General features: G+C 43.7%; 1 long non-coding RNA gene across 2 annotated transcripts in view; it reads left to right on the top strand.

The window, feature by feature from the left end:
* Window positions 1-13,566, top strand: part of LOC110300738 — a 62,548-nt gene that overhangs the window by 32,232 nt on the left and 16,750 nt on the right. For both annotated transcript variants that reach the window (XR_002378611.1, XR_002378610.1), the window contains exons 3-5: window positions 10,039-10,139; window positions 10,998-11,133; window positions 12,429-12,509. This is a non-coding gene — a long non-coding RNA (uncharacterized LOC110300738). The remainder of the gene's footprint in view (window positions 1-10,038; window positions 10,140-10,997; window positions 11,134-12,428; window positions 12,510-13,566) is intronic.

Below are 13,566 nucleotides of genomic sequence, written 5' to 3'. Positions count from 1 at the left end.
TGGGGAGCAGGGCGGGTGGAGGGCATAGGGGGCTTTGGGGATAGCATTTGAAATGTAAATGAAGAAAGTATCTAAAAAAAAAAAAAAAAAAAAAGATCCTGCTTTGAGTACCTTCCTTTGGCTATATATCCAGAAGTGAGATTGCTAGATTATACAGCAGTTCTACTTAATTAATTTAAAAGCAAGATCTTGCAGGACTGGAGACATGTGTAAGAACATTTCACGATCTTGAAGAGGACCTGAATTTGGTTCCCAGCACCCATGTTGGGTAGCTCACATCGGCCTGTAACTCCAGCTCTAGGGAATCTGACACCCTCTTCTGGCCTCTGCAGGCTGCAGGCCCAGGTGCCCACACTCATAAAGACACACGGGCATGCACATAAGTAAAACCGAAAACATCCTCTACAAAAGAAGCAACTTCTGACCTTGTCACCCAGACTGGCCTCAAACTTGTGTCACGTGTGATGCTTTGGTCTCAGTGTCCTGGGTGCTAAGATTGTAGGCCTCTGCCACAGTGTGTGGCACTTTTGTATTTAAAAAATGACTGAGAATGGGGTACTGGAGAGATGGCTCAGTGGTTAAGAGCACTGACTACTCTTCCAGAGGAGCTGGGTTCAATTCCCAGCACCCACATGGCAGCCCACAACTGCCTGTAACTACAGTTCCAGGTCTTCTGGCATCCTCACATTGGCATACAATTATTTTTAAAAAAAGGATTAAAAAAATAAAATAACAGAGGACAAGCCTAACATAAAAGGCAACACACACACACACACACACACACACACACACACACACCCCTTGCACTTTAGCAGTGTTCTGGTGAGCTACTGTGATTCCTGTCGCTGGGATACACACCTTAACCAAAAGCAACTTGGAGAGGCAAGCGTTCATTTGGCTTACAGGTTACAATCCATCATCAGGGAAAGCCAAGACAGGAACCTGGAGGCAGGAACTAAAGCAGGGACCACGAAGGAGTGCTGTTTATTGATTTGTTCAGCAGGCTTCCTTATATAATCCAAAACCACATGCCCAGGAGAAACACTACCTTCAGTGAACTGGGCTCTTCCACATCAATCATTAATTAAGAAAATGCCCCCACAGACGTATCTACAGGCTAATTTGATAGAGGCATTTTCTCAGTCTTTCTCTGTGCCCCCTGGCCCCACTATGTAACCTTGGCTAGCCTGGAACTCACTTTGTAGACCAGGCTGGTCTTGAATTCAGAGTGTTCTTTTTGCCTCTGCCTCTAGGATTAAAACCATGTGCCACTACTGGCCATCTAGGAAATTATAATGCAACAAATACAAAATCCTTCAGTCTGTTGTCAACAAGAGGATCAATTCCTCTTCTGAGTCTCTTCAAAGAAGCTAAAACATAGGCAGTGGCAGAACAGCAGAAACCTTCTTACTTGTAACTTATTTTGGTTATTGATAACATGTCACCATATTGACATTTGCATTGAAGAATGGGCTCCTGTACATTAGCACGGCAAGTTTCTGCGTTACAACAATCAAAATGTAGTCTCCACCTCCAGCAAACGTGAGTTGTGTCTAAGTTCTAGGAAGCCTGTTGTTTCAAAAGTATCAATGGTTTGTAATAAAGGGAGCATTGGGTAGAGGGTCAGAAAACTGGAGTTGTGTTCCTGGCCGTTTATCGTGTGACCCTAAGGGTCTTATGGTTTCCTGAGCCAGTGAACACATTTTCTTTCTTCTCTTTGTGTTAGTTCCTTACCTGTCCCCGCAGACGTGGCCATAGCAAATTGGATGGTGGATGTGAAGAGATTGTGTTTTTCTCCCCAAATATTGCATAGGCCTGGGAGGTAGATAGAATATTCTGAGTTCATATGAAACATCAGTTTCTGGTTGTGTTAATCAAGTGCTCTTCCAATATCAATTTCAGTTCTTTGGTTACTGATTAACAGGAGTGAAAGAAGGGTCCCCTAAGAAGCAGATTTTGGTTGTTTGTTGAAGCATGTCAAAACTGACAGGTTTGTCCTTTGTCCCAAGAATCAGGCTGTGTGGGCTGGATCTATATGCATTTTTTATAGGTGTCTGTTTTGAGAACGTACATGTACACACATATTTGTTTTTTATGGTTTTAATGCTATACCTCCTGGTTCCACTGATACTACTGCTATCACCCCCACACATACTTTGCTTCTGGACTGCTCAGTGAACAATCTTGGTGTAGGGAGTGCTTTGTTAAAGTTGCTCTTATAGAGAGTCTAGTGTTGGAAAGATTTGCTTGGAAGGAGTTTAATCTGGAATGCCAGAGCATTATCTCAGTAGAATTGCAACAAGAAGCATCCAGGTTGAGAGGTAAGCAATAGAGTACAGATAAGGGGAATGGCAGGACAGGTCAGCATAGTGTCATAGAGCCATAGCAAGCCTATTGGCTCATGGCATTGATAAACAATGCCCCCCCCCAACTGACAATGTAGAACAATGACCAATGGAACTGAGGTCATACCGAAGGATTGTAGGGAGTTGGAACAATTGGTATCATCTATGGACAGCTCCTAGAGTTAAGCAAGACCTTTTGTAAAGGAGAGTGGCCTGTCATTCATTAACACACAGGCTCCACATTCCACAACTGCTTTCCCACAATTCTAACATAGGTACACTTTATTATTTTTCAGAAGCAAATGCCAATTAGATATGAAAATGTCATGTCTCCAAGTAGCAGTGTAGTTCCTGTCTTGTTCCACCAACCACTGAGAAGCCAGAGTTGCAGGGCTGTAGAACAGCTAAGGCATTTGTTTCTTTGTCCCAGAAGGCTGTGTAGAATTTCCCAGGTCTGAGACTTATGTTTGTAATACTTGTGGTTAAAGAAAAATTTACAGGGCCAGAGATGTTGAGGACAAATCCCTGCTGTGTATTTCTCAAAGACTTTTCCATGTTGGGAACTGGGATTTTCTCCGTCAGCGTAATCTGAGTGTAGTAGCCGATGTGTGCCTATGCACTTTTATTTATGACTGGTAGTTAGCAACAGAGACTCCTGAAAGTGGCGCCGTAAATCAGACTTGAGGCATCAAATTGCCTGGTTTGAAGACTGAGGTCTTTAGACCCCCTACAGTCTGATCTACCTGTGAGTAGGCAATGCTAACAAAGTGTAAGGCCCTGCAAGGGACAGCAGAACTGCATGCTCTCCCAGCTGCATGCTCTCCCAGCTCTGGATTTGATTTCTGAGTCTTTAAATCACCACTTTCCCCCAGTTACCATTTATTTCAGTGTTTTTGTTTGTTTGTTTTTGTTTTTTTGAAAAGGCTTTAAGTTCCACAAAACATCTCTTGTGTATGAAATCTTATGGGGATAGTCTTGTCGCTTGGGTTGCTTTTGTTTTGAAGGGTAGACTTTGGAGGAAATGCTGGCATGTTTTGAGGCTAGCGGGGCCACCACTGTGGGCATTTTCTCTTCCTTGAGGAATGAAGTCTTTCCAAGTGTCCTGTTAATATTTACCTACTGCTTTGTGAATACTGGACACTGGGTGGCAAAAAAAAATGCATCTGGAAGTACACACTTAGTAGATTCTAGATGCTCAGATCTGTAGGAAATGAAATTGGATTCCCGGCTCATTTAAGTATCACTAAAACACACACTGAAAGGTTGCCCAGCAGCCGTCATGGACAGAAAGTCCCTGATACTTTTTTGCTGAGAAAATATTTTAAAATAATGAGTAAAACGTAGAACTGTCATCTAGGTATAGTTTATGTCACTCTAATTACCTTCACACTTGGGAAGCTAAGGCAGGAAGATTGAGTTTAAAATCAGTCTGGGCATGCTCTCTCTCTCTCCTCTCTCTGTCCATAGATAGACAGACAGACAGATAGATAGATAGATAGATAGATAGATAGATAGATAGATAGATAGACACATGTAGTTAGTGGCCATAGATACAAATAGATACATATAGTTACATAGATACATTAGTTAGTGGCCAGTGTACATCTATTATAAATATACTATATATAGTGGCCACTCTGGTATACAGTTTGAGACTCTTTAGGGCAGGGAAGAAAAGAGAGGTATAATTTGTCAGTTGTTTTACACTGTATATTTGACAGGAGTTGGTGGGACAGGTGGAGAAGTGGCCCACATTTTCCCACTTACACATAGCTTGGAAGGAATTCCCTGCCACTTCGTGTAGGTTTCTGGTGATTGGCCAGGGCTAATAAGCTCTGACATGGCCTGAAAGAGCTCACTTGTTTCTCCTTTGCACTCCCTAGATTTCTCCCAGTGAGGACTGCCAGCATATTCTTCTGTTTGTCCAGACAAATCTATAAAATAATGGCAGAATGCAGTAAAATGTCCAAGTTTGTTACCTAAATAACCATATACAGAGAAGGCTATTGAGGGAGCTGAGACTCAGGACCAAGACCAGTTCCCAGCTTTTGCTTCAGAGCAGCTTGAAGTGTTAGGCTGGTGGGAGATCGAAGATGTCTGCTTGTTCTAACTAACAGGTTACTTCACACACACACACACACACACACACACACACACACACACACACACACCACCTGGGGACTTGCTTTGTTTATTTACAGCATGAGAAAGGAGGGGATCTCTTCTTGAAGGTCTTAGTCACTCATGTAACGAGAACATTCATGTGGCAGTGGGTTACTGTATACCTGCAAGGTGACAAGGGTGTGGCCCAGATGTTGAGGAACATCAGTGAACAGATAAAACTCCTGTCAGGGAGCTTTTCTTCCCACCAGGAAAGAGATGACACACAGGACATGAGTATGTAACATGTGGCCAGTATTCCTGAAGACTATTAAGATCATTGCTATAGCCAAGCACCTCTGGATACCTAATGGCTTTGTGCTATATATCCTGAATATAATCTTGGAACAGAAAGATTTTAAGTTAAAGACAAACAAAGACCCAGAAAAATCTAGGTGAAACCATGCCTTCAGGTGATGGAATGATAGCGGTGTGTCAGATGTTGAAGGAAACTTGTCAGAACAAGGAGCTTAGGTGACTGGGAAGATAAAAGGTCCTCCTTGGCCAGTCACATTTGGGTCGCACCCAAAGGAAGAAGTGTGACATTCTATATCCAGGAGATGTATAGTTAAGACACACAGGACAAGGAAAGACCCCTCAGGAAAGAGCAACTTGAGATAGTTTGGAAAGGAAGGAGGCCAACGTAGATTGATATGGATGCCTGCAAGTCCTGGTGAGGACTGTGCCTGACTCTGGGCAGATCCTGGCAAAAAGGTGGATCAGGTAACTTCTGTGTCCCACAGAGCTATTCTACCACTGGCTGCTCAACGATCTTATGAATATTCCCACTAGAGGGCATTGCAAAGCCTAAACGTGGGCTGAGAAATTTGAGCCAACTCCCACCAACCTATTTTCCTACAGTTATATAAAGAAGAGCCAGCACTCTTCAGTGAGAGTGTTTCCTTTTCCTTTTCCTTTTTTTTTTTTTGAAAATTTGCATGTTTTACTTGCACGAGTGTTAATGCACTACGTGTGTGCCTAGTGCCCACGGAAGCCTGAGGAGGGCATTGGATCCCCTGAGGACTGGAGTTACAGACATTCGTAAGCAACTCTCTGGGTGCTGGGAATTGAATCTGGGCCCTCTGGAAGAGCAACAAGTGCTCTCCCTTAATTGCTGAGCCATCTTGCTAGCTCTGTCACACACCGAAGTGTTTAGAGTGCCGAGAACATTCTCTGTGACACAGCGATGGACTCCATATAAGACATGGTGGATAAGAAAGTGTATTGCTTTCCTACAGGACCTGAATTCAGCTCTTGGCACCCACATCAGGTGGCTGACCTGTAACTCCAGTACCAGGGGGAATTCAACTCTCTTTTCTGGCCTCCGTGGGCAACTGTGCTCATGTGCACATACCTGTACGTACCCACACACACACATACAACTAAAAATAAGCTAAACATAAAAAAAAAAAAAACATCCTGTGTCTAGTCATTCACATTCTATTGCTATAACTGTGAATTTAAGACACAGTTTTTGTTAACTTGACATAAATTTAAGTCATTTAGGAAGAGGGAACCTCAACTGAGAAAAGGGGCCCACCAGATTGGCTCTATGGGAGAGTTTTCTTGACTAATGATTTATGTGGGAGAGGACCATCCCTGGACTGGTGGTTCTGGGGTATATAAGAAAACAGGCTGAGCAAGTCAGGAGTGAGCAAACCCCAAAGCAGCTAAACAGTGATTTGCTTTGCTTAGTTCCTGCCTCAGGTTTCTCCCTTGACTTCCATTCATGATGGACCATGAGCTGAACTTAAATCCTTTCTTCCCCAAGTTGCTTTTGGTAATGGTGTTTTATCACAGCAGTAAAGACCCTATGGCAATACTGAAATTCCTGAGGCAGGCTAACAGAAGGAAGAAGTTGGTTATTGGGAGATGCACGGGCATAGCTCTATTACTGCCTTAGTGCCCCCAAGGACCTCATGGTAGATAGTTATGATGAGAGTGTATGCTGAAAGGAGAGAGACCACATCACCAGCGACAGGAAACCGGAGTGTGACTCAGTGGGCTGGCTTACTCTCAGCACCAGTTGTGATGTTTAGATTTAATTTAATCTTGATACAATCTAGAATCCCTTGGGGGGAAAGGGCCTCTGACAATGACTGATGGATTATTTTGATTGTGTTCATTGATATGAAAGGACCTGCCCACTGTGGGCAGCACCATTCTCTGGGCCTTGGGTCCTAAACTGAATGAAAAGGAAAAAGCTAGCTGAGCAAGCATTCATTTATTGCTCTCTGCCCTTGATTGTTGTTGCAGTATGATTAAGGGTTTCAAATACCTGCTGCCTTGAGTTTACTAAAATGATGGACTATATATTACCCGAAACACATACTCCCTCTCTCTCTCTCTCTCCCTCTCTCTCTCTCTCTCTCTCTCTCTCTCTCTCTCCCTCTTGCCCCCTCCTCTTTCCCTCCATCCTTCTTTCTTCCCCTCTCTTCTTCCCTCCCTCTCTCCCATCTTCCCCTCTCCCATCTCCCCCTCTCCCTCTCTGTTTTTCTAGACAGGGTTTCTATGTGCAGCCCTGGCTATCCTGGAACTTGCTCTGTAGACCAGACTGGCCTCAAACTTACAGAGATCACCTGCCTCTGCCTGTCAAGTGTTGGGATTAAAGGTGTGAGGCACCCTGCCCAGCAATGTTCTCTCTCTTAAATTGCTTCAGTGGTGGGTATTTTATCATAGCAGCAGGAAACAAAACTAAGACACTAACTCGCTCAAGAATTTAGAAATGCTCGCTAAGAGCGACCTTACTCTTCTTCTTCCAAGCACAGCTGCACCAGTGACCCAGTGACTTCTTTAACAAGGCCCCACTTTTAGGCACTACTACACTAGGGCACACGAGCTCTTGGGGGATATACTCAGATCATAAGCAAACTGCCCCCCTGCTCATCTGCTTCCCTCAAATCCCTGGCAACCACTGCCTCTTAGCTGTGCTCTAAAACATAGGGCTGGAGCAGGGATAGGTAAAGAACTGAAGGCACCTTTGCTTTTCTTGTCTCTTCGACAAAGCCAAGTTACTTTGTTTCTACAGGCTTGGTTAAAATTTCTCCAGAGGAATGTTAAAAATTCAAACTGTTTCTAGTGAAATTTAAAATTATGATGGAATTTCTAAGAGTGGATCCTTAAAAATCTTTTTAATTTTAAAATTCATCCCCAGAGATTCCTACTCTGAGAATTGAATAGATCAGCTGTCTTAGAAGTTAAGGTAATTGAGATGCAACAGTAAAAAGTTAAAAATAATCGCCGTGGCCTTCCTGGAGGCCTTGGGAATGTGTGCGCATTTAACCTGAAAGTGCTTCGTTGATTGTCTTCAAGGGAGCTCTCTCCACCCAGTGACATCAGACTCTGTAACCTCTGACCAGCACAAAGCCTGAAAAATGCTGAAACCCATTACTGATGTTAAAGGAGCAAGAAATAAACTAGAAAGAGGCTGGGACAGGGTCTCTGGGTAGCCTTGGCTGTCCCAGAATTAGCTCTGTAGACCAGACTGGCCTCAAACTCAGAGATCTGTCTGCTTCTGCCTCTCGAGTTCTGGGATTAAAGATGAATATCATTACCCAGTGAAGCTGAGGTTGTCACCAGTATTATTTTAGCTCCATAACTAATGTTATAGAGTATAATACTGAAGTAGAATATTCAGCTAATGTTGAAGTATAATAATAAGCTACACATTAAAATGTATAACTTGATTCTGGCCAGTGGATGTCAGACTATCTTTATAATCACAATAATGAACACATTGGCGCATCCGCAAGCTTTCTTGGGTCTCTGTAATTCAGCCTGCTTTTTTAAAAATCCTGTCTGTAGCAACAATTAATATGTCCTTTTTATTACTTTAGTTTTGAATCTCGTATAGTTATATATAATTTTATAAAAAGCATATAAAGCAAATTTTGCAGAAAATACTTGTAGGGTTACTCATTTAGTCTTTCAGTGTCAATATTCTGCTATCTATCTACAGTGCTGGACCAGTGAACCCTTTCCCTTTTGTTATTATTTACTTGCAGTGCTGGGGTCACACCCGAAGCCTTGCACACAGGCAAGTGCTCTGCCACTCAGCTCCCTCCGGCCTAGGCCATTTCCCTGGTTCATATGTTGAAATTCTCTCTTTTTCATGTAGTATTTTTATTGATCCTCTGGGACTCACATCATGCACTCTACCACACTCACTTCCCAGTCTTCCCATGTTCATCCCTCACCCTTGTGACCTCCTCCACACACACACACACACACACACACACACACACACACAAATAGGAAAAAAGAATCCAATTTGTGTTCTCTATATACTCACCAGAGCACTGTCAAACTCTCAGTGGCCTGCACCTTAAATAGAACTGAGTCCTTCCCATCCTGCACCCCTGGAAGCTATCACTTGAGGAGAGCGACAGTTCAGCATCCCCACCACACTTTTTAAGAGTTCTCATCAGTGGCTTCCTGTCTAACCTGTTACCTTTTTTTTTTGTGGGGGTGGGGGTTGGGAGTAGAGGTTGTCAGAGAAGTCTTCCATGTCTCTCCCTCCCACCTGTGCATCTGCAGTCGTCCATACCACAGCAAAAGTGGCCTCCTTGCTCTTCACAGTCTGAGGAAGCACAGACTGTGGGTCTCCATTTGGTTTCTAGCAGCAGAGGCCACAGACATCACCACAGACCCCTGGCTGTGGTGGTAACATGGACCTAGACAAAGCCATCACATTGCAGCATGGGCCTGGATATCACCATGGCGTCAGGTGGCAGCACAGGCCACCCACATCAGTATGGCCCTCGGCAGCTGCATTGCCATGACGTTCAGTGGTAACACGGGCCTTGGTCACCAACGAGGTCTCAGGCCACAGCACAGACCAGGGACTGCTCCATCAGCAGCAGCACGGACCCAGACATCATTGTGGCATCAGGTGGCAGCCCTGGTCACTCACATCAATATGACCCCTAGTAGTAGCAGGTTCAACAGACATCAACATGGTTTCAGGCTGTATCACAGACTCCAGACATCTGCATGACTCTTGGTCTGTCTGCTATGGTGTTAGTGTGTGTTCTCAAGTGTTAAAAGCTTGATTCCTAACAGTGGTGTTGGAAGGGAGCCCCTGAGAGACTATAACTAGTGGGAGGATACCGCCTCCAGAAGAGCTCTGAGCTGGAGAGGCTCTGGCTTGACTGACATTTGGTATAAGCCTGTGTTAGAACCCCAAGTCTCTCTGGGTTCCTGTTTGGCCCTGTGATCCCTCGCTCCTATTTCTTACTACAGAGGCCCTATAGTGAACTAGCAGCTTGGATTTTAAGCCTTTATAACTATGAAGGAAATACTCTTTTTCTTTATGAAGTTACACAGCCTCAGCCATTTCATTATAGTAAGAAAACACACGTTTTTATTATGTAAGTAACTAGGAGTGGATTGTTTATATGATAAGTTTATGTTTTGTTTACTTGTATGTAGGGAGGTGTAGGATATGTGTGTGTGTGTGTGTGTGTGTGTGTGTGTGTGTGTATACACATGTACAGAGACCAGATGTCACTCTCTACCTTATTTTTTGAGACAGGTTGTCTTATTTAACATGGAACTTGCCACGGCAGCTGGATTGGATGGCTAGCATAGCCTAGGGATCCTACTGGGTCTGCTCCCTCAGCACTGAAGTAACAGGTACACATTGCCCTCATCAGCTCGTTGTTTTTTTAAATAAAGATTTATTTTAAATGGAAATATATGTATGTGTGTGGAAGTATGTGAATCTATGGATTCGGGTACTCATGGAATCCCCATGAGGGTGTTGGGTCCTTGGGTTTTGTAGGTCACCTGAGGTGGGTCCTAGTAACCCAAATGGGTCTTGTTCTACAAGAGCAATATGTACTCTTTTTTTTTTAAAGATTTATTTATTTCATATATGAGATCTTAGTGTAGTGTTATCACTGGTTATACTGCATTGCTAGGCCAGGGTGACCATGCAATGTTTAATAATATCCAGGACATGGTTTGATCATGTGCTATTTGCACTGCAGTGGGCATATAGCATGTATGTGTAGGTACTCCCATCGAGGGAGTTCCTGCCAAGTGTATTCCACTAGGCAACCTGTTCAGGGAAGTCTCTGGTCTGGTTAGTAGCTACTCAGTCTGTTTTTCAGGAATACACCCTTTCTTCATTAGATCTGAATTCAGGCTTCTGGGATCATGGCTTGTGAACATCGCCTGAGTTTCTCAGCAGCATTTGACCACAGGTGGCAATGATGCGTCTTCTTGGCTTGCAGAATCCTTTGTCCAGCTCCGTAGTGTGCTAAGAGTGTGGAACTTTCCCTCCAATGCAGAAGTGGGGAGCTATTTTTTGATAGTTGTGCCTGTCTGCTCAATTGATGTCAGTGGAGTTTGAAAGGTACCCTCAGAGCATGGGAAGGTAGACTGAAGCTGGAGCTACAGGAAAGTGGGGAGGGTGGGTATTGGTAGGCAAAGGATTTGTTTTGCCAGGTGGAGATGTCTTAAGGCTTTTCCTGCTCTGCCCTGTTGTAGGTTGTCCTGATGTCCTTCGTATTCTGATGTTAATTCTGCTCCCTCAAAAGAGCTTGCCCCCACTTCCCCGAAAGGAGCAGTCTATCACATCCATCACTGTTCATCCATCATCACGGCTCGGCTCTCACGTACTCAGGTGATCTCATGGGAGTCTTCTCCCCATTTAAACCAGTCAATAAAGGTGGTGGAGGGGAAAGGTGGAACTAGAGGTTTTACAGATGGAAGGAGAGGGAAGAGGAGGAGAGGGGAAGAAGAAAGGACTGAAGAAGAGGAGAAGGAAGCCATGATGGACTGGAACCACATGCCCAGGTATAGCTGGGGAATAAGTTAGTATAGTTTTAGATGTGTCCAATCTGGGCATATAGCTTACAATTATAACAACTGGGTTGTGTGTGTTTTTTATATGGGTTTAATGGGGTTGGCAATTCTAGCAACACTGCCTGACCGCTGGGTTTCCAATTCCCTGCAGCGTTGCTCCTTAGAGCCGGCTGGCTTTCTTGGCATCATTTGGTTTAGTTGCTAGGAAGCCGAATAAGGCAAATGCAACTTCCTTTTGACTTGCTCACATTGAACCATCTGCTTATTCCTTTTCGTGGCCTTCAAACTTGGCTGGGAGCATTGAGAAAAGGATCTAGCGGAGCATCTGCGCTCATCCTTTTTGGAAATGGAAGGCTTTCTGTTACCTCTTTAACCCTCTCAGTCCAAGTGTGTAACATCTTGTCACTGCCCTCGTTTCTGTCAGCTAGCAACTTGCGGCAGGCATTTTCTCTAAGGTTTGGCTTTTCTTTTTGTCTTAGACTCAATCTATTTGAACCACACATCTCTTAAATGAGGCAGATGGGGGCTGTGTGTGTCAAAGTGTATTTGGAGTGTGAATGTGATAGCTTTAGTGGAGGCTGGTTTACCCTGGAGTTGATGCACATAAACCAGGAGCTTCGAGAAGTGGCTGTCAGGGATGGTCCAAGTAGCAGCGAATCCTTGGGAATCTGATGGTGTTTGTGGAACATCCATCAAAAAGAAGTTTAAAACAGGGCCAGTGGTTCTTGTTTTTATAATTGATAGTTGCAGAATCCTCTAGCATTGTGTGTTGACTTGTATATTTGAACACTTGGGCAGTTCAGACTTGAGCAGAACCCTCTTCTGTGGGTGAGCTGTAGTGGTCTTTTCTGTGTCAGAGCTACACATTCTGTTGCCAACTTTGCAGAAGCGGTTGAACAAACACACCACGCAAAAAATAGAAGCAGGTATTAAGGAATAAAGTAGAGCTTCTGACAAAGCGATTTCCTGAAAAAAAGCCATTGTTTGAGTTTTGAAATCCAGTTTTACTGAAGACTTAATCACCTTTGAGTGTACCTGAACGGTGGAAACTAATGTACGAATGATGGGAAATAATTTCTTCTTGAGTGTAATTTGTCATTGTTGTTTTTTTAGCAATAAGCCATCGAAATCTTTTTTCCCAACTTCTCTTTCTCCCCAAGAGGGCCACTTAGAGGAGCGTGAAGACAAGTGAAGGTAAGGTTTTATTGTTGTGGCTCAATTTGCTAAAAGCTTTAGTAGTAATGCAAATGCCGTCTTACTGTGCGGATCTAGGTGTTTGCTGAAATTGCTGCTATTAATATTTGCTTTTGGGAAGTCCCTTGGGTCCAGTTGATCATATTAGCCACTGTACTTTAACTTTTACCTTTCCATAGTCATTTGGACTCTTAACTGAAGTATACTCGTGGCCAGAAGGGTCTCTGCCACCAGGTCTTTGTGGTGTTTCTCACCGTCTCTGGGTCACCTCCTTGATTTCTCACTTCTCCAGCAGGCCTGTGGCTCTCTCTTCCTTACGGACCTTCCTGCTACTGTCTAATTACTGTTATATGCTCAAAAAAAAAAAGCGATTTTACTTTGAGACAAATTAGTACTTCAAAGCCAAATATAAATATCAGGGTTTTTTTGTTTTTTTGTTTTTTGTTTTTTTTAAAAAGGGGGCTAGAGAGATGGCTCCGCCAGCAGTTACGAACACAGGCACTCTTTCAGAGAGGACCTAAGTTTGATTCCCAGCACCTACATGATGGCTCACTACTATCTTTAACTCCAGTTCCAACTCTCTTCTGGCCTCTGTGGGCATCACACATGCACATGGTGCACAGACATACATGAGGCAAAACTCCTGTACACATAAGAAAAATTGTTTTGTTTTGTTTTAACCTGAGAAATGGGTAGACATAAAGGCATAAACTATTAAAATAACAATTTTTGTTTGGACAGCCCCAGGTTTGGGGATTGGTTTCTTTGAAGGAGAGTTTCTCTACATAGCTCTGGCTGTCCTGGAAATCACTATGTAGATCAGACTGCCCTCAAATTCAGAGACATCCACCTCCCTCTGCCTTCCAAGTGCTGGGATTAAAGGCATGCACCTACCATGCCTGGCCTTAAACAGCATTTTTTCTTTGTTTTCTAGGTTGGCTTTGAAGTCTTAGGCTCAAGAGTTCCCCCTGTCTGAGCCTGGAAGCTAGGGAAGCGCGCCATGTCCTCTTGTTTTCTTTGGTGGCTTTAGTGACTCACATGGTTACAGTTCTGAAAC

The sequence above is a fragment of the Mus caroli genome, chromosome 8, assembly GCF_900094665.2.
Source record: "Mus caroli chromosome 8, CAROLI_EIJ_v1.1, whole genome shotgun sequence".
In the NCBI taxonomy this organism is placed as follows: domain Eukaryota; kingdom Metazoa; phylum Chordata; class Mammalia; order Rodentia; family Muridae; genus Mus; species Mus caroli.
Note: the sequence above shows the minus strand (reverse complement) of the source record. Positions and strands in the feature narration are given on the sequence as shown.